Raw genomic sequence first — 19,743 nt, 5'->3', positions numbered from 1 at the left:
AGACACCCACTTCCTTCATCATCTGGAGTAACTGGCCTCAATGCCTAATATCTGAGAAAATGGGCCAATTCCAAACATAGCCCAGGTTCAAAGCCACTGCACAGAGAACCTGAGCACACAGGAAAGCTGCTCCCTGAAAGTTTCATCCCATGGTGAACTTAGTCCTTGTCAAGGGCATGAAAACCCAATAATCAGACCTTAACATCTTCCTAAACATCAACACCTTCCTCTCTCTCTGGCACCTGAAGTTATGTCCTTATCCTCTTGACCAAAACCAGCTGAGTTTCAGGAATTGCAGGTGTTGATTTTAACCACACTCACAGTTTGTGTGACTCACATGCTGCCTTACAGTGAATCAGCTTTTAGTGAGCTGTCGTTTGCTACCTCTTAGCTTCTAGCTATTACTTCTCACATCTGCCACAATGCCTGAAAATTGTCCCACAGGTAGGCTGTAAACCTGCTAACCCTTGAAATGAGCAAGGTTAGCACTTCAGCAAGCATACCCTGAATGAGAGTGGGTAAATAAACCAGGAGTGCACTCTTTTATTGAATCCGTCACTGTCTTCATTGAAATGACAAATGCTTTCCTTATTTAAATAAAGACATCAGCTATATTGCCCTGTGAAAATACAACTTTCCTAAAGGTGGATTGTTTCATATATTCATAACAGATATGCTATTTATAGGGATAAACTGCACCACTGAAAGAGTGACATTATTATGTCATGAATAAAATATTCAAAGCAAGTATTTTTCTTATAAAATCTTATCAGATGAATTTAATTCCTTTAGATATCAATGACAAAGAGCACTTTGGAAAATTCCCATATAAAACTCTTTAGAGTAAGAAATGTTAACTAATTTTCTAAATAAAAAATTGGCCTCTCTTAAAGACATGTGGATGCTAAATAACCAGCCCTCTATTTACAGGTTCTCTAATAATGCTTCTGTATTCAATTTCATTTTACTGAGGCAATATTGACTGTATTCTACTGTAGAAATACAAATCCTTGGGCAAAATAAGGTACCTTGGCTGTGCCAGAACTGGAAGAATTAGGGCTAAAACTGCTTCTGAATAATTCTTCAGTCCCTCCTCAATTACACTGCAATTACAGAACAGTCATGCAATCCCTACAAAATTCTGATCTACTGCAACTGTTGGAGGATAAGGGTTTGAACCTAGGCACCTTCAGTAGCAGCACAGGTAAAACTGTAGTCTTGGCACCATTGATTTCAGGTATAATTAAAGTATGTGCAATGATGATTTTGTTTTCATCTAAGGAATAAGAAACAGATCCACAGGAACCAAATTGTGAATTTTAGATGCAAAATCACACTTTTAAAGGCATAGACATCTATATGCACCTGTTGGCACAAAAAGTATTATTAAACAATAAGAACATTTTTTGTGTTTTCATATTACATATTATATTGACACGAAACCACAGATGCAGTTAAAGTAAAAGGCGATGAACCCAAAACTAAAGAGAAATTTCTTTTCACTCAGTGTGATAATAATTTAAAAGATCCAAACGACTACAAGTATTTATGTTATTATTTTTTATGTAGAAGAATATCCAGAATTACGTGCTTGTCATGAAAGGTGCAGAAGAAATTAATATCATATTAATAAAATTTATCTTTCTTAATTTAAATATTTATGAATATTTAAGATTATAAATCATGCAAAAAGTCTACGAAAGACACAGGTCAAAGGAGGGATATGGGAAAAAACCACAAGAATGAAGATGAGAAAATAGCACTAGAATACCATAACATAATCAGAAAGACTAAGAAGCAAAATGAGCAATGATTGATAGAAAAAAAAAGCAACCAAGGGGAGGTTCAATTAGTACTTCAAAATTCAGTGAAAAACAAAGGAAAATACAGACTCATTATTTCAAAAAGGAAAAAGGAAACAACAGATTACCAGAAAGGTTGAAATCTAACGAAATAAGGAAGACTGTGCAATTAACATCATCCTACTCACCTTACTAAGCAGGAGTTCCCCCCCAAGAATAAGACACCCCATGTCTCCGCAGAAAAATCTATGTAACCGTGAGGTAAGTTAATGGCAGTCACCAGGTTGCTGTTAAATTAATATTTATGCTTTGGCCATTAAAGTCTGGGAAGGAAAAATGAACTACTTCAGCCATTTTACATGAAACAGTGTGGCATGAGAATGTATTTGGCTTTTAGGGGAAAGGATAGGAGTATGACAACTTGTGTTTCTAAGAAAAGCACTCTCATCATGAATGATATTGCAGCAGCCTTAGATATAGCCTCTTAGACAACAGTTAGGGGAAGGAATGAGTGCTCATGAAAAGGCTGCCAATTTGGAGGAGAGAATGGAGTACAAAAACAGAAATTTGGGTAACCAACAATCCAATTCTGTCCTGTTTTAATCTGGCACAGCTTTCAACTATCTACCGCATTCTTTTTTTCTTGTATGATCATCCTCCTCCAAAGAAGAGAGAAACAGCTTTTCCTTAAGCAGATGATCTCTTCATACATGCTCACAAACTCCCAATTTCAGCCCAGCCAAGGATGGATTTTGAAAGCTGGGTTCTGTTCCTGCTGGATGAACACAATCAGATGGATGCTGTCTGCAGCTAGATCTGCAGTAACTTGCTATGCCCAACAGATCTGTAGAGCCAGGATTAATTTGAAGACTGTGAGACTGTATCACTAGAAAGAGACAGCATAAATCCATACTCCTAGCATGAAAATGGAGTTATTTACTGTCACTTTTCAGAAACTGACTAAAACTTTGTTTCAATTATACAAGAGTGCATTTCAGTTATAGAAAAAATGGGTGCTTTTGTATGTTTGAGGCAGATGGATGGCTGCTCTGTCTTAGAAAAACAGAGCTGCATGTTAGAAAAACAATACCCCATAAGATCATATTTAAATATTTATACATAAAATAGGTGATGCCAGACACTCAAACATTTCACACATGTCTATTGAATTCAATTAAGCTGTTGTGTTGGATGATGGCAATGTGACATTAGGAAATTGTAATGAGCCTTTCTGATGAGTCTGACTGCCATCCAAGTAGCATCTCTGGAGCAAGACTGGCTTCCTCAGTTGTTCACATCCCCACCACCCACTCAGAATTTCTGGTATAAGTCTCAAATCTACATTTCTATAGTAGAGAGATGAAAATTCTTACCCAAGAAACATCAACACACAAATGTGTTGAACCAAGAGCCTGTCTAATAGCTACATTTCCCTTTCAGTGCTGCTGGGCAGTATATTCCAGATGGTAGGAGTGCTGTGAATATCTCCCTTTGCCTTCATCTGAAGGAAGGCAAAAGCTCCCTGGTCCTTTGAAAAGGTCAGTATTAGTAATTCTCTGTGTAACAGCGTTAAGAAAATCCAAGACTGCAGGTTGCCTATTATTAAATACAATAATTATATTAATGGACATCCATTACAGATGTACCTCATCCTTTCTAATGATTTCATAACCATGAGGAACAAAATGATTTCTATTTCCCGTGGAGTACATATGTCAGATTTAATGGTCTGAAAGATGAATAAATACTGAGCTGCTAAATCCAAACTAGCATCCATGAAAATCAAAGTGTTCTCCATTGCACTGAAACAAACATTAGATATTTTCAGGTCATGATCTGGAACATAATATAATCTTCTGACCAGCAGGCAAAAGGAGAAAACATAAATATTTCCAGCCATTTCGAAACAAAGTATAGAGAATCACTGCTAAAAAGTGAATCAGTTTAAATCTGTACCCAAACTATTCCAAAGGACAAGGGACTCCAAAGTTGCTGTACTCCATAACAAGAAACTGTATTGTTCTTGCATGGACTCATGGATATCTGGGTTCTGTAAATAGATAGCTAAAAGCATACATTTCCTCCTGCAGCAATACAGGGAGATGCTGCTAACTGGTGTGCTTGGGGAAGGGAATTAACTCTTCACCAATTCACCAGGTGAGGGAAAAGTCATACCCAAAATGGATCCTGTTCCTTCTTCCTCCTGTAGTGTTAGTTCCACAGTCAAGAAAAAGTCTTACGGGGATACAGAGGTGTTCTCCCACTCCTCTGACAAATAAATTTACATTTCAAGACCAGCAACAATCATACTAGATGGGGAAAAAAAGAACAGGCTAGGGTAAATACAGGAGAGGACTCCATCTCTACTGAGTGGACTGTAGCAACTTGGAAAAGCAAGTCAAAGACAGGAACAGGAAAACTGCAGAAGCTTTCACACATTTTGTTCCTCCCAAATCTTTTACAAGCTAAGGTAGGTTCAACTGTCCCAGGGAAAGCTGAGGAATAAGTCAATACGGCAATGTAAGCAACGAAACTCAATTTCCTTGTGACCACTTATAATCATGACAAGGAGCAGTTAACACAATTCCAGTCTTAGCCTCAACCATTAACTTTTGCAACAGAAATAAATTCTCCTTCCCACATTGCTTGAAATCTTTGCAGCAGCTCTGTCACAACACAAGTAGCAAGAGAAAAACTGTTTGACAACCTTGTTTAGCCTATATCTTCCCCATGATGTGGGAATTATATCTCTCTGACCTTTCTTCTCACCAACCTGTCATTTTACATGTTGTTTCTGCATTTCATCTGAATGTTGCCAGTTACCAGAAGAAAAAAAAAAATCATCACACATATCCCTAAATCCAGCTGAAGGCACTAAACGTGCCTTTTATCACACTAAACAGTGTGATGAAATGATACCAATTACATTAAAAATCCAAGCACCTAAAAGCATGAAAATTAATAATTAAGAACATCAATCTACTGCCCATGATATCACCACATTATGCCTATTTCAACATAACACCATTAACTGTCACACCTTCATTGTTTTAAAAATGTATAATTTTGTTTTCTTGATGTCAGTAGCTAAAAGTGTTCACTGAAAAGAGTGGGTTCTGGGTGGATTGTACATAGAAACAGGGAAAAAAAAAGAAAAAAACATTATGTAGCTGTTAGAAATAAGTTGTATTAAGTACTGCATCTTGGTTTCTACTAATGGGGAATGAAAGACATGAAGTACATCAACTCAAACACATAATGCAGTGGAGGCCTAGCAGAACCAGAAGCCCAAAATACAATCAGATGCAGGATGGTAATTTAGTTCAGGCATAGGGCTGCTATAGAACAACTTTTCCAGCAAAGACATTCTAAACTTGCAAATTACTATCCCCAACCTTACATCTCAGCATTTTCCACCAAGTTTATATTGCATCTATGAAGTCAGGATGTGCTTTTGGAAGGGGGAATGAATCATCTGTTATTATTTTACACCAGGTCATTCAAATTAGACTCTTTAATGCATGAATGTCATATTTCAATCATGCCAACCTGAAATTTTCTGCATAAAACTTATAAAAGGAGTTTGAATAAGCATTTGTACAAATATCTACAATTCAACAATTGCAGTTTCTCTTTTTTTAAACCAATAAGCTCTGTAGAGCCAAACATGGAAAACACATTCCAAAACTGTGTTCACAACTCTGAATTTCCCATTCTCACATGCAGAAACTGGGACCTAATCTGAAACCAGACTCTTTTACAAGTCCATGGGAGCTGTGCCATTCACTTCACTCATGTTAGAACATCACCTATGTTCCCATTTAACTCAGAGACTAAAACATCAGGGCTGAATTTTGCAGGTTTGCTCTTGCACAACATTTTTCGTTTGTTGCTGTTTAAGCAGAACTCCTTGTAGTACCTGAGAGACTGCTCATGTTATTTGAACCATTATCCTAAAGGGAGACAAGAACAGCTTTCAAAGGATTCAGGTAGTATCTAGAAAAATACATGAGAGATGAAACCTGAAGATGGATTTCACAAGCTGAAAGAGAATAGATCATACTGAATTATTCATCCAGCTCCAAACATTGATTAAATCTATAGCTGGTGGCTGAGGGCTCAAGCCAACACAGATTTACAACTGAACAAAATTTAGTACCAGAAATAGTTCCATCAGTAGTGTTACAGAGCAAGCTGCAGTTTCTCCTTCTCTCATTTTTGAGATACACCCAGTTAAGATCTTATTATCATGCTTATATAAGAGAGGGGGAGAAGAGGACTTACATTTTTCTAACTTGGAGTTCAAAGACAATAGATGCATCTTTGCTTTATAAAAAGAGACTCTTCTATAACATTATTTTGCTGTGACAACACAAGTAGATAAGTTCAGGCAGTATGTGGAACTGGCTTAAAAACAATGTTAGCTATTGATTAAGGAATATGGATAATTAGTTTACATTCTTGAAGCTGTGACAGGAGCAGACAAGTTACTTTCTGTCTTTAAACTGGCAACATCTGGGGAGTTGCTATTTACAAGAATAAAGTATTAGGTCATGGCCATTATAGAAAGCAGAATATCTGACCTGATCAGTCAACAGTCAAAAAATATTCAGAAAGTCATATGTCCCTACATCCTCTAAAACTCATAGAAATATGAGTGTTGCAGAAGGAGGCTTGATAAAATCAGACTACTCTCATGGTCTGCTCCAAATGCACAAGGCAGACCACTGCTGGTGTACCAAGCAGAAATTCAATCATATCAGATGGTTCTCAAGATGTACAACTTGTTGTTTGTGTTCTGCCTATGGAGACTTTTGTTGAGGGAAGCCAAGTACTGATGAAATGCTATGGCTTTGCAGGCTCCCTTTTTCCTGATGACTATTTATTCTGAAGTTTAATCTGTCAAACTGGAGGAGTAGGAGGCAGCAGAGTGCCCTACAAAGTGCCATGATTTCTGTACCAGTGGAGTGCATGCATATATGTAATTCATACTGAAATTACATTTGTCATCCACATTTTTCTGTGTTGTTCCGGGCACAAAAGTAAACAAAAATAAATCAGTTTTGTTTTGATTTTTTCAAGAGAGTTATTAGAAAATGTCAGAGTTGACTTGTGCATAATGCTTTCAAAGGATTCTCTCAGTCAGTTCTCCTCCTATTTAATTTGGTTTCCTATTGGCAGAATTATATTTGCTTGAATGGAATCGCTCTTGATCTAGTCAAGTGAGAACGAAACAATTTAATTCCATTGTCTTTTCCAAATCAGCATTGTTGCGATACTCCCAGTTCTTTCAACACATCTAGGATCTTCAAAAAATACCATGGTAAAAAAGCTGGTCTTCTTTAATCTGCTCTATCTTGATCAAATTCCAAGCTTCATGTCATTTTTGTTGCTAATATTACCTCATTTCAAAATAAGTCTTTGTACATTTTTTCAGCTCAAAACTTTCCTTAATATAATTGCTATAATTGTACTTTAACTAGAGCACTTGAATGGTTGAGAAAAACATCTTATTAAATCTATAATAAAGTAGGGATGGAACAATTATATGCTGGAAGGGGAAAAAAACCACCAGCAACTGTACATGACAAAGGTTGCAAAGCACCTTGACGATCTGAGTGTGGCTCTCTGACTGATGAACAGCAGTAGATATGCATGAAAGAGTGTGGGTGCCTTGAGCGTGTCTCTGCCTTCAGAGAAGCTAGGGAAAAGGAAAAACAAAGTGCTTTGCAGAAACCCACTCTCTTGCTGGGACTGATATGCATACAAAATAAAAAATATGCATTAAACATGAGTGAGTGGAATGCAGCTTAAAGTATATGTCCTCATATATACTCGGTTTCAGCATGTTCATCCAAATTAATCTCCTGTGCTATTTCTTTGCAGCCATTTAACACAGAAAAAATGTGGCTTGCTCTTAACTTGTGCTCTGACATGAAGCAAACCAGTGACAATAACTGTGAAAAACTAGGAGATCCAGTCCCTTAATCACCTGAGAAGTATCAGGTGAAAGGGTATCCAGTCACTCTGCCAGAACTGAGCAGGAAATTCACCACAAACAGCAGAAAATGTGCAGTGGCCATGGCAGAAGGCACCAACCACCTATCTGCAACTCTGTGGCATTGCTGAGGGAAATAATCCACCTTTTCCTAGACACCATGGGACAGACAGACATCAATCCCACAAAACTTCAGCTGCCACAAATGTGGTAAAAATTTAATAAGAATTCAGCAGGAAAGGAGAGGTTTCAGAATCTGCAGAACATAAGAACCACAGTAAAACACTTCTCCTCTCTATTTGTAATATCTCTATACACCAGTGTCTAAATTGGAAAACACTTCAAAAGAGCATTTCCCAGTAGCAACATTAGTATCTGCACTTTCTGGAAGAGTAGCCCAGTCTTTGCAGCTGGTGTTTTTTTAAGGGCTGCATGGCAAATATGAACACAAATTTTGACCAGTATAAGAAGGGGATATGAAAAACAACTGCAGAGAAATTTTTACAGTTCAGGGAAATAAAATATTACATAATTATGGAGGGGGGGGGCACGGTTTTGTTTGTTTGTTTGTTTGTCTTGGTAACAAGTAAAATCAGATGATAGCAAATTTATATTTTAACTCTTTTGTGCTAAACTTTTAAATAAAGTACCCACTGAATTTTTACCTACATTCTGCTGTTTCATAGAAATCTCATCACAATTAAATTCTTCTGTAGAGGACTTAATTTTACCCTCTATTTTAGTGACAATTCTCCCAGTTTTCTCTCCTGCAAAAATTCCTAGAAAGAATCGTAAGTTTCAGCAACACATAATTGGGTAATTACAGCTATGGGTCATACTCATTACATGATGCATTAATGACAGAAGTCCACTTACTGGAAAACAAAATTCACTGGACAAAAATCCACCTTTGTGTTGGTAAAGAAATAATTACAACCAATGTCTGTAGCTAAATCAATACTAATCCTTACTAGTATATTACAATGAAATGTCTACGAGTGATTACTATGTCTTAAAATGTAAACTTTATGGTGACACAAGGAAATGGAAGATAAGTTTTCACAACTGTTATATGTCAGCAATCCAAGACCTATTTTTGTCAGTTTTTAAATCAATATCTTCCCACTACTGTGTCCTTCTGAATTTATAGATAAATCCCTGTGAAAAAAAAACTACGTTGAATATTTGTTCTTTAGGATTTGCTCATTTGCAAAGCTGTATAGCAGATTCCTTTCCTTTTTAGCCCAGGCTATTTCAGTGTTTTATTTTTATCTGACCCAAATATCCCAAAGTCTAAAAGTAGCTGTTTTTATCAATGCACAGTCATTAAGAAGCATCACACAAAAATAAACAACACACCTTCTGTTGCATCCTACCTTAAAACTCAAGAGATAAAGCAACTTTTAGACCATTACAATTTTCTCATGCATTCTGCAATCCTTAGTTCTTTCAGTATGACCTGGAAGATGTTACCACAGGAAATTATCCTGGAGCAAGTCAATTGTCATCTAAAGACTTACACCTGGAATGTCACCCTTTTGTGCATGGACACAGCTCAAGGAGGAGATCAGCAAGTTATAGTGCAGTCCTACTGTCCAAGAAGCTCTTCTTCCTGCAGGGAGATCTAAGGTACCTTGACTTGGGAATTTAGAAATCTAGAAACTGATTAAAATTCTGGAATATTCTGATAACAGCTGCTTTAAGCAGAAGTTACCAGATGGTAATATTTGTGTGGGTACCACGTCATCTGGCAAGGAACAAGCTAATGATGCACAAAGTTCTTTCATGCACAGCCTTCAAGCAGTAAACTTAAAGTGATATGGGGCCATACAAGGACTTATCTACACTGCTTTGCAATTCTACATGATACAAACAATTTTTTACCAATACAAGTGCACAGGTAAGGAGTCACAAAGATATTTGGCACGTAATGGTTGTCTGTATTAAAAAGAGCATCATTCCTCAAAATGGCTAATAGTTGTGAATATCTATGGAGATTTGCAGGAAGCTATAGAACATATTTTAGATATATGCAGTTGGGATGGTGGGTGTTTGGAACATAAAAATCCAGCAGTCACATGGAGATTAAAGCACAGGCCTCTCTCAGTCACATTTTGGAAATGGAACACAATGACAGCCTAAAACCCCAAAACCAACTGAGCCTGTCAAGTTTAAGGAAAACCACTGGAAAACTCAGGAAATACTACTTATATGGGAATATCTTCAACACAGACAAGACTAGAGCTGTTCCCTGCAAAGAACAACTTTGTATTTCAAGGCAGCTGGTTTCAGAGCTATCTGCTCCATGTATATGTATAAGAGGCTCTGATTCAACTCCTTTGATATGAATTACATGATTGATAACAGAAAAATGACAGGAAGTAAGCGGGTTTCTTGCAGTGGTCTTGCAAGGACGTGTGAAGACTCTGAAGGCTCAAAGCATCAATTTCCTGGGGTTTTTTATTTATTGAAGAAATCCATGGAGTATTGTTCATGCAGAAGGAAAAGTATCAATATCTATTTAACCATGTGCTATTTCAAGAAATACACGGTTGTGGTCTGCATTTCAATTCTTACTGCAGAGTTCACACATCCTATTTGCAACCAAACCAGCTATGGAAAATGCAAAACTAAAAATAAGCCTTCACACACACCTTGATTTCACTCTTTCATTCAATCCTTGAGTACTTGCACTAAAAAAATGAGAACCTTTTTAAAGTATATACTTTCACAGATCAGGGCTCAGTGGGAATCTCTCTGAAAATCATGTTGAACAGGTAGCCTGCTGATTTAAATTGCAGTGTTGAAACCTTTACAAAAGAACACAAAATAATACTGAGTGATTCGTTCAACATTCTTGTGTGCTTGAAAGCTCTGAATCTGGGAATTTTGTTTGTTTCACTGAAAAAATGTAGCTGGCTTGCTCTGAAATAAGTAATTTATTTCTCAGAAAATACATTTTTCAAAAAAAGTGAGAAGTCTTCTGACAGATAAACAAACCTTGACCAAGGTCAGATAAATTATGTTCCTTAATATATACCTTTATAAAGCACAAATATGTTTTTCATTACTATTTCTATTTCTCTTAGGTAAGACTCCCTTAGGTATGCATATGCTGCACAATCAAATGTTTAAAATAAACTAGAGTGAAATGCACTGTAGATGGTCTAAGTCTGTTACTGGTCTGTGGCTCTGGTGGTTATCCTTTGTTCCTCTATCTTGATATTTAGGACTTCTGAGAAAGTAATTAGAGTGATAATTTTTGTCCTTAGAAATTTAAGACAGAATAATCACATCAAATCATATAAAATTGTTTGTGTATTTTCTTATTTGTTCTGCTGGACGATTTCTCCAGGACAACTATTATATTCAATATCCTCAGTATATTAGCATCCTGCAGTAATGTATTTAGGTTGGGCATGTTTATTATATTTATTAACCAAAGGACAAAAATAACAGAATGAGATGTAATAGAACACATACATCTTCTGTGCAGTTAGCAAGCAATGTATTTAATTGTTTCTCATTCATAATTGTTGATTTAACTGGAAGTCAACAACAGATTCTAAATTCAATACAATTTACTTAGTACAGACCAAATTCTTTTCCAGAGGTTTGAGCAGCCCTGAACTTTCAAGTACTACTGTAGCCCTCTAAGTTTCTGAGGCAACAGTGAGGAATTCCCACTAAAATGTATCTGGATGTCTGCACTGGGAAGAGAGACATATCCTGCATAGCCCTGTGTCCATCAGCAAGGCTATGGTCACATAACATCCTGCCTACCTGTTGTGTGGGTCTTTTGCACATTCAGAAACCTGGACAATGTTCTCTCTTCATTCTTCCAAGAGCTGAGGTTTGAGAGAAGCTCTTGTGTGAGAGTGTAAAGCCAAAATCCAACGGTGCTGTTTGGAATGAGCTGAGGCGTAGACAAGAGTGAGCAAGAGCTACAAATCACACAAAATGCCAATGGCACAAGGCCAGGGGCTCAGGACCAGGCTACAAGCACCTGAGGCCACCCCTGCTGTTCCCCCACTCCTGAAATGAAGCCATCAGGTCAAGGACATGGAAGAGTGGCATACAGCATTGCTTATTCCCATATGCAGAAGGGAACTGGTACAACTTCCAATAACCTTCATATCCACCCAGAATAATGAGGCAGTCAGCTCAGCACCTCAGCATAAGTATACACACAGAACAGATTACTAGAACTGCATAAACAAAAATCATCTCACTTGGCAGACCCTCACAGATTTATCACACCATCTATCTCACAGACTTATCTGTCATCATTTTACCAGGTCTTACTTCATCAACACTTCTACTTTCCCCAGAGCTGGGTCTTAACTTAAAATTTCACATGCAGCTCTAAATTACCCTAAATTTTCAGATTAAGAGATAGGCCAGAAATTTTAAGTTTATTTTCCCATAGCCAGGAAATTATTCTACAAAACAATAGTTCTCTCCAGTCCAAATAGAGTAAGTGGGCACACACTTGATTCTTCTGCCTGCAATTGTACAATTATGCTTTTCTTATGCTGTTTATTTGTCATGATTTCACTTTGATCACATCTATATACCAAGGTACTCAGCTGACGGAACCACTGGCTTTCTTTCTGAATAGTGGATAATGAGCGATGAAAATAGAGAAAATCTGCATCTGACATAATGCTGGAATTCAGATACATGATAAAATATCTCAAATGCTAAAGGGTCTTATGGCTTAAGTAGCTGTTTTGCCTCCTGAAGCATCACAGGACTAAAAGTGCTACATGGAGCTGGAGTTGGAGACAACACAAAGAGTCATTTAGAACAGGCATTGCAGCCTTCAAATAAAATGTGGATGAAAACTGTAGAAACTCTGGAAGTGATTCTATTGTCATTAAAACAAATTGCAAAATTGTTGCAAGGGAGAGGGAGCAGGAGCCAGCTATCTGATAGGTTGTTAAATACCGAGCCCTATTTAAAAGTATGTAATTTCTTCAATACTTAGTCTTCAGTGCAATTTGTCATACACAATCTGTTTAACCTTCATAGTATAAGAATTGTGTCTATATTTTGAAAATACAGTAACTACAGTGGAATTAGCGATGCTCCAGAAAAAGTAGGGTAACTGTGCCTCAGGAGCTATCTCATTCTTTCTGGCTATGAGTAAGTGTCAGTATCAGGATTTAAAAACAGAATTTCTTGGCTTTTCTTCTCAGGACAATATCCAAAACGCTGTGTCACTTTCTATGCTGCATGAAAACAGACTTAAAATAACACCAGCATTACTATGTATATCCCTCAATTTTAAAAACATTTCATGTAAGTCTATCCAAGCTCAACAAAAATAACCCATGGTCTGAATCCGAACCCAACAAGTATAGAACTCCCCAAGGTCACACCCTCACTAGCTTTTTTACACCTGCACAACACTGCCTGCAAAAATAGTTACCCTATAAGATAACTACTGGAGAAATTTCTACTTTTGCAGATCCATTGTTGTTAGGATACAACAATATCAAAGCCATATAAGGCTTGCCAACTGTTTGATCATCTCTTTACACCCTGTGGGCAGAAAACAAGTACAATTAATGCAGCTCAATCCCTTAAATCAAAAGTGCAGAGATCCAAGAATTTAATATTTTTTTCTGATAGTGATTCTGTCTTTAACCCACAGCACTGCAGCATGAATTGAATATAGAGTAGACATAATGCCCTAGTAAATATTCTAGATTAACATTTCAATTACTTTTACTACCTTTGTAACAAAGACAAAATTAATAAAATCATTGCAGGATTACATAGTTACTGTCTAATGTTTCCAGTCTTATTATGATTTGTTCAAATCCATTACATGTACTTACATACGGCAAGTGAAACCTGTCTTTGTTCAAAACTAACATATTGCAACAGGGAGCACTTCCAGTGATGCACAGGTCCTAACAAAACCATCAACTGAGTAGAACAGAGACAGTTTGGTCCTAAAAGACATTTAACAAATGGGATTTTCATGTCAATCTGGGCCTGCCATTTTTAAATGATACCTCCTAACCCTCTGCAAGAATGGGCAAGGGCAAATGGTGTTGGATGCTTCCTAGGTTTTTTTGACATGTGTGTCTTCAGGAGAACATAACCATGCCAATCATATTTCTTCTAGCATACTAAAAAACATGATCCTCATTGAGTGTATAAACAAAGATATTCACAGGGTCTTTTATTTTACTTATCTCTGTTATCAAGTACAAACTCAACTTCAGCCTGAAGCTGCTATGACTAATTTAGACAATGATAAGTCTTCTTTAGATTCCTTTTTTAATGCTCTCTTTACACCAGTAAGCTGTGTTTAAACATGTCTTTCAAGTTGGTATATTCCATGTATTGTTTAAAAGCTGTGAGTCTAATAATTTTGTCCACTTCAAGATCCTTTTATAGCTTCCTGTATAGGTAGGCAGGATTTAGCACAAAGGAGAGTCCAACTCCAAATATAGATGGTTGTATTTAGCACAGTGTTTGTTACCACATTAATTTCCTGCATTCCTGTTCCAACATGAATATAATTTCCCAGTGCAGAGAAACCTCAGTTGTAGACAGCTTACAGAGATCAGCCTCAGGCCATGAGTACTCTGGAAGAGAAAAGTTATCTTTCCTTGGAGACACGTGCCATTTCTGGAATGAAGGCTGATTTGTCAGCATAGAAATAAGGATGTCAAGTATACTTCTTGGAGCAGGCATACCTGAAATTTTTCCAGGGATAGTATTTTCCCCGATACCAGTACTGGAATTATGTATTTTCAGAAGCAAGGGAATGAGGAGTGACCACACTTTGCAAAATGATCAATTCTTCTCCTTCCTACTATCACCAAACATTTCCAGACCCTTTCCCCTGCTCTTGTCAGGCTGATCACTCTCTTTATCCACCTATTTAAGTCCATGAGCAAGGAATTAATGTTTTATTACTGCCATAAAGGAATGGTTACAAAGGGAGTAGAGAAGTGAACACAAATGCAGGAAAGAAGGTATGTAGATAGGTTTGGGCTTGGTTCCCTATCTACACAGTAGTCCATAAAGATTAATGGCACTGCAGCATTTCATAGCACATATTACCTTGCATACAGTTAAATCATTTTTTTGATTTGGAAACTTAACATTCAGCAAGAATGCTGGCTGGCAGTACACAGCAGCTCCTCCATCCAAGGAAGAATTCACATCTCCAAGAAGGACATATTCCTTCTGCTGTCAGTGAGCCATTTTCTACTTTGTGCCAAAGTGTCTGCAGAAGTCTGCCAGTCAAGACAAAACACATAGACTCAAAAACTTGGCCATGCCATTCCTCACAGACTGCTACAGACCCAAGAGCATGCCAGACAGCATCTGTGGAGGATACAGGAGGAAAGGTGACCTCCAGTTCACCAGCGGGTGTGAACAAATAATAGAGATGTACTGATTCTGCTATTCTGGGCACGTCTCACCCCAACACCAACACTCACACACATCCATGCGAAACATTGCTGAAAACCCCAACACAATGTGGTGCATTCCATCCTTTGCAAATTCATTCAGGACACTCCAAGAATGATGCCTATCCACCCTGCTCATACAGCATCCTATGTGGGACTGTCCCTGTCTCACACTGCCATTACTACAGTTCCAGCCTGTCCTCAGCCCTCCTGCTTTTCTCAGCCCCTGTGCAGACATCTCTGCATCATTGCAATTGCCCCAAGGCAGCCGTTCTTACCTTCACATCTTGCACCAGGGTCCTCACCAGCAGCAGCTGACATAGATCCTGTGACTCATGGTCACAAGCCTATGTATATCCTATATAGTGCTGGTTAGGTTGGGAAGAAGCTTTGGTTGGAAACAGAGGAGCGAAGAGACAAAGATGGATGCACCATTCATCTCTCAAGTAGGACTGGAGGTACATGTTGCTGCAACAGATTTACAAGTAGACCAACACTTTTTTTTCAATTTGTTTTCAGTGCTCAGAGTTATTTTTGGCCAAGAATGCTATTCTTTGAGTATCTGAGCTCCTCTGGAGGCTTCTTCTTCCTGTGAACCGTGGACTGGTTCACTGAGCAGCCTCCAAGTCCTGTGTGGTAAGCTATCAGTTCCAAGAAGAATGAGTCAAGTGTTTGCCCACATGAAATTCATTCCCTGTTATTTTAGGAAGAAGCAGAGAGGCTCATAACTCATTCTCATCATTGCTGGGAAGCAGTCACCAGGTCTCTTGCACAATGCATTGAACTGTGCTTTCATAGTGATTTAGGCAATATAATGTTACAGCCAAGGTAACACATGACATGGCAATGCTGTGGAATGTGCCCTTGTAACAAATATTAAATATTTCAGCAGATATCCCTGCATTTCAACAAGGATCATCCATCTACATTCAGATTGAGATCTGTTGAAAATATTATAAAACAGATTCATCTAATTATTTTTTAATTTGTTAATGAAATAATTGCATTACTAACAACGACAGTAATAATTTGAATTCTTACTAATACCATGAATTAAAGCTCATGCATGTCCATCAGCATTTATATTGTTTTTCCTTTGAATGTCAAGGGCTTGGAATCACTGGATCGTAAGTTTTATTTTGGAAAAATTAAGCTCAGTCTGCAAACTTATACTTGGTCTTGCTTTTTTTTAAAAACAGACTGAATCTGTGTTCATCTTTCCTTTCACTGTGCAGATGCATCTTCTGCAGTAAACAGAGAAAAGCAATACTCAGCAGAATCTCAGGTGAAGATATTAACTCCTCCACTCCAAGCCAAACTTGACACATGGCCTCAAAATATTCTCCTTTATCAGACTGAACATTTCTATCTCGAGTGTCACTCCAGACAGAGAATTCCTGCAGTGCTCCATATGGCTCATGGATGTGTTCATCCAGGCTGAGCAACTTCATCACTGTAATGCCTAATTAGCTCCATGACTTTAGGACCTGTAGAATCAACGATCCTACAAAGTGGTAGGTATTGATGGTGTACCCACAAACAGGCTTAGAGAATAGACTTCTTGAACCATTCCCAAATCCTGACTTCTCTTATGGTGCTGAATTTGGCTGTGTATCTTTTTATGAAGGCTTAAGGCACAGTGTCTGCTCTATAGATGTTTGATGAACCAGTAAGAAGCACAGAATAAAATGCCATGCAAAACCAGAGCGGCAAATGGTCACTGTAGCTGACATTGAGGTTAAATTTACTTCTAAATCTTCTCTGTCAACAAGTTATTTAAGGCTTGACTTTATATTTTTACCCTTCCTGTTGGTTTGAGTTTCTGGATCATTACAGCAGATTAATGATAAATGTACTAGTAAGATAGACTTCCTCCCAGTGGTAGGAAACATGTATTTTAGAAACTTGTTCCTCTACCAGTTTATTTCAGTGAGAATTAAGGTTTCCAAGAAACAAATCAGGCTATTTATATATTAGATGAGAAATGGTGAAGATAGATTTTACTTTTTAAATTTCAGCAAAACCAAAAGTAACTTGTAACTGTGCCATTAAGATATAGTCTGGAGAAAAATTAGCAGATGTGAGTACATTTCTAAGTACCCATCAGTTTAGCTTGGTGATGAGTGAAAATGCAGGTTTTTTTACATTCCATATAAAAAAAAATATGCTGGAATAATCTCAGCAGCATCTCAATTCTGCACTCGTTATGGTGTGCTTGCATTTGCAATATGCACAGTCTCCACTGATGTTCACAGGGTAATGTAAGTATTGACAGTTGGTAATTTCTCTAAAGAAGTAAGACCTGTGCTTTAGGGAGCCAATTAAGAGAATGGTCTCCTCCCTGAGTGATAATTGCATATGGCAGCTACAATCAATAAATACTTTTCAATTCTAATAATTTGAATCTCACATTGACTCAAACCTGACCCTTTGCTAATGTGACCACTTCGCAATGAGAGAGAGGTATGTTGGTTAAATTCATATGACTGCAGCTTCCTGGAAAGAAGATAATTAGAATAATAAAGCCACAGACAACTGCACAGAAAACTCAAAAAATATCACAGTTCACCCAGCTTTTAACAGTATCCACTGAAAGAAACACAGAAAGAAAGAAAGCAGAGAACCAAAGCCATTAATTCATATGAAAATCCCAAAACCATTAATTCTTATGAAAATCCCAGATGGATTAAAATTTCTGAAGATTGGAATTATACAGTTATGTCTGATAGTTATGGTTCTTAAAATTACGTTCTAAAGCCTCTAAGGAGTTCTTTGCAGCACCACTACATTTGAAGTCTTAGATGGCTTGATGGCTTTTTTTACTCCAGGATTGTTCTCCATGTTTGGATTTGCCCTATCCACTGAGACAGTGACTAACAAATGTAGTAAGACAGATAGAAAAGCTCTTTAAACCTCTTTTGGGGATTCAGCAAGAGGGAGACCGGCATAGATTGGTTTACAATTTAAAATGGAATGACATCACACTTTTGCCTTCCTTGACAATTCTTTTGGATATACAACCTGCAAGTAGGGAAAAATTCTGTGGTGTTGATCTGCTTGTGCTTTTAAGATAGAACATGGGGGGAGAGGGAAGCAGATAGGAGGGAAGGAGGGAGGGAAGGACAGAGGGAGAAAGGGCAAGCTGGTTAATGTTTTTCTTTCAGCTTGTTTTCTATGAGTCACACCACTAAGTATTTGCATTAGCAGGTCTCCTGCTGCTGCTACATCGTTCAGCTGTTTGTTTAGTTGCTGTGCCTCTTGAAAAGTCCAGCAACACTGAATTTTTGTACATCCTTTTTGAACTTTATTAATGAATTAAATCTTTAAGAAACAAAATGTTCCTATCACTGTTCTACCTGCAGAAGTAGCAGTCCCTCCAGTCTCAGTCCTCTTACTCACTCAAATAAAAGGTTACAGAACCAGACCAATATTTATTATTACTTCATTTTATGTTGTCTCCTGACCAAATTGTATCAGAAAAACTGAAAATAATAACGTAACTGGCATGTCACAATAATCAAGTTTAAAGTTCAAAGCTTCTTATTCCCACTTGTGAATTAAAAGAAAAAAGTTGCTTAATCATAATTTTTGCAAACCCAGACACTGAGTATAACTTGACCAAATCACTTTGAAAGAGTTGTATTTCTTTCTTTAGGTATGAGACAAACATTGTCCAGAAACATAAAATCAGAAGTTATATAAAGTAAGACTGAGATTGCCTTATTCTTGCAAAGTTGGGTCTTCAAAAAAATCTTGTTACTGACTTTAACAAAAGTAAGGCTGTGAGAAAAACTCTATCATGGTCAGCATGAAGAGAAGCTGCTAAGTCTAATTAAAGAAAAGGAAGAACTGCAGAGAGCTTATTTTCTCTTTATGATGATAAACAGCAATTTGCTGCTTGATGATCTTTCTCTCTTGCTTATTCCCCAGCATTCTGAATTTCTTTAATAGTTTGCTTTCAGCTAGCCTTTTTTTTTCCTTTTCAAGAGTGCCAGCATAAGATATGCTAATTGAATACAAGCCACAGACCTGCCCACATGAAAAGGCAATAAAAGCATGCAAACATACCTGCTCACAGAGTAAGGTAGCTCAGACAAGAGATCCACTCTATTACAGGGAGGGGGTCTCAAGAGGAGAGCTTGTAAAGGAAGCTCTTCAAAACAGCTCTGTATCTTCTACATAAGATGTTTGTTTTGGTTTTCCCCCTCTTTAATCAAAACAATGACTGGTGGGAGAAAAACAGGTGTTTTAAGCTTTGTCTTGGTTGTAAAAGAAACAGCACATTAAGAGAAACTTTTCTTCATTGCAGGTGTGTGATCTACGCAACTTTCTCTTGGTCCGACCCCAAACGGCGAGTGTGGATAAATGGTATCTTCTTACTTATGACATCTGTTCCCTGTGTGAATTCAGACATGCGTGTCCTGACTTCAATAACAAAAATGCTTTTTTTCTCGCTACTTGTTATTCTTGCTGCACCAACATAACTGAGAGAGTATGAGCTATA

At 37.5% G+C, this 19,743-nt stretch overlaps 1 protein-coding gene across 4 annotated transcripts in view; it reads right to left on the bottom strand.

The window, feature by feature from the left end:
• KCNK2 (potassium two pore domain channel subfamily K member 2) overlaps positions 1–19,383 on the bottom strand; it is a 129,168-nt gene extending 109,785 nt beyond the window's left edge. Inside the window, exon 1 of one of the 4 annotated variants that reach the window (XM_039698009.1) lies at positions 19,308–19,383. The gene's annotated coding sequence lies outside the window, so the exon portion shown is untranslated. Of the gene's footprint in view, positions 1–1,990; positions 2,062–9,320; positions 9,378–15,517; positions 15,799–19,307 lie in introns of those variants that run through there. The other 3 variants (XM_039698006.1, XM_039698007.1, XM_039698004.1) reach the window with 3 other exon arrangements.
• Between the last annotated feature and the right edge of the window lie 360 nt (positions 19,384–19,743).

Source organism: Passer montanus, unplaced genomic scaffold, assembly GCF_014805655.1.
Source record: "Passer montanus isolate IOZ18808 unplaced genomic scaffold, ASM1480565v1 scaffold12, whole genome shotgun sequence".
Taxonomy (NCBI): Eukaryota; Metazoa; Chordata; class Aves; order Passeriformes; family Passeridae; genus Passer; species Passer montanus.
Note: the sequence above shows the minus strand (reverse complement) of the source record. Positions and strands in the feature narration are given on the sequence as shown.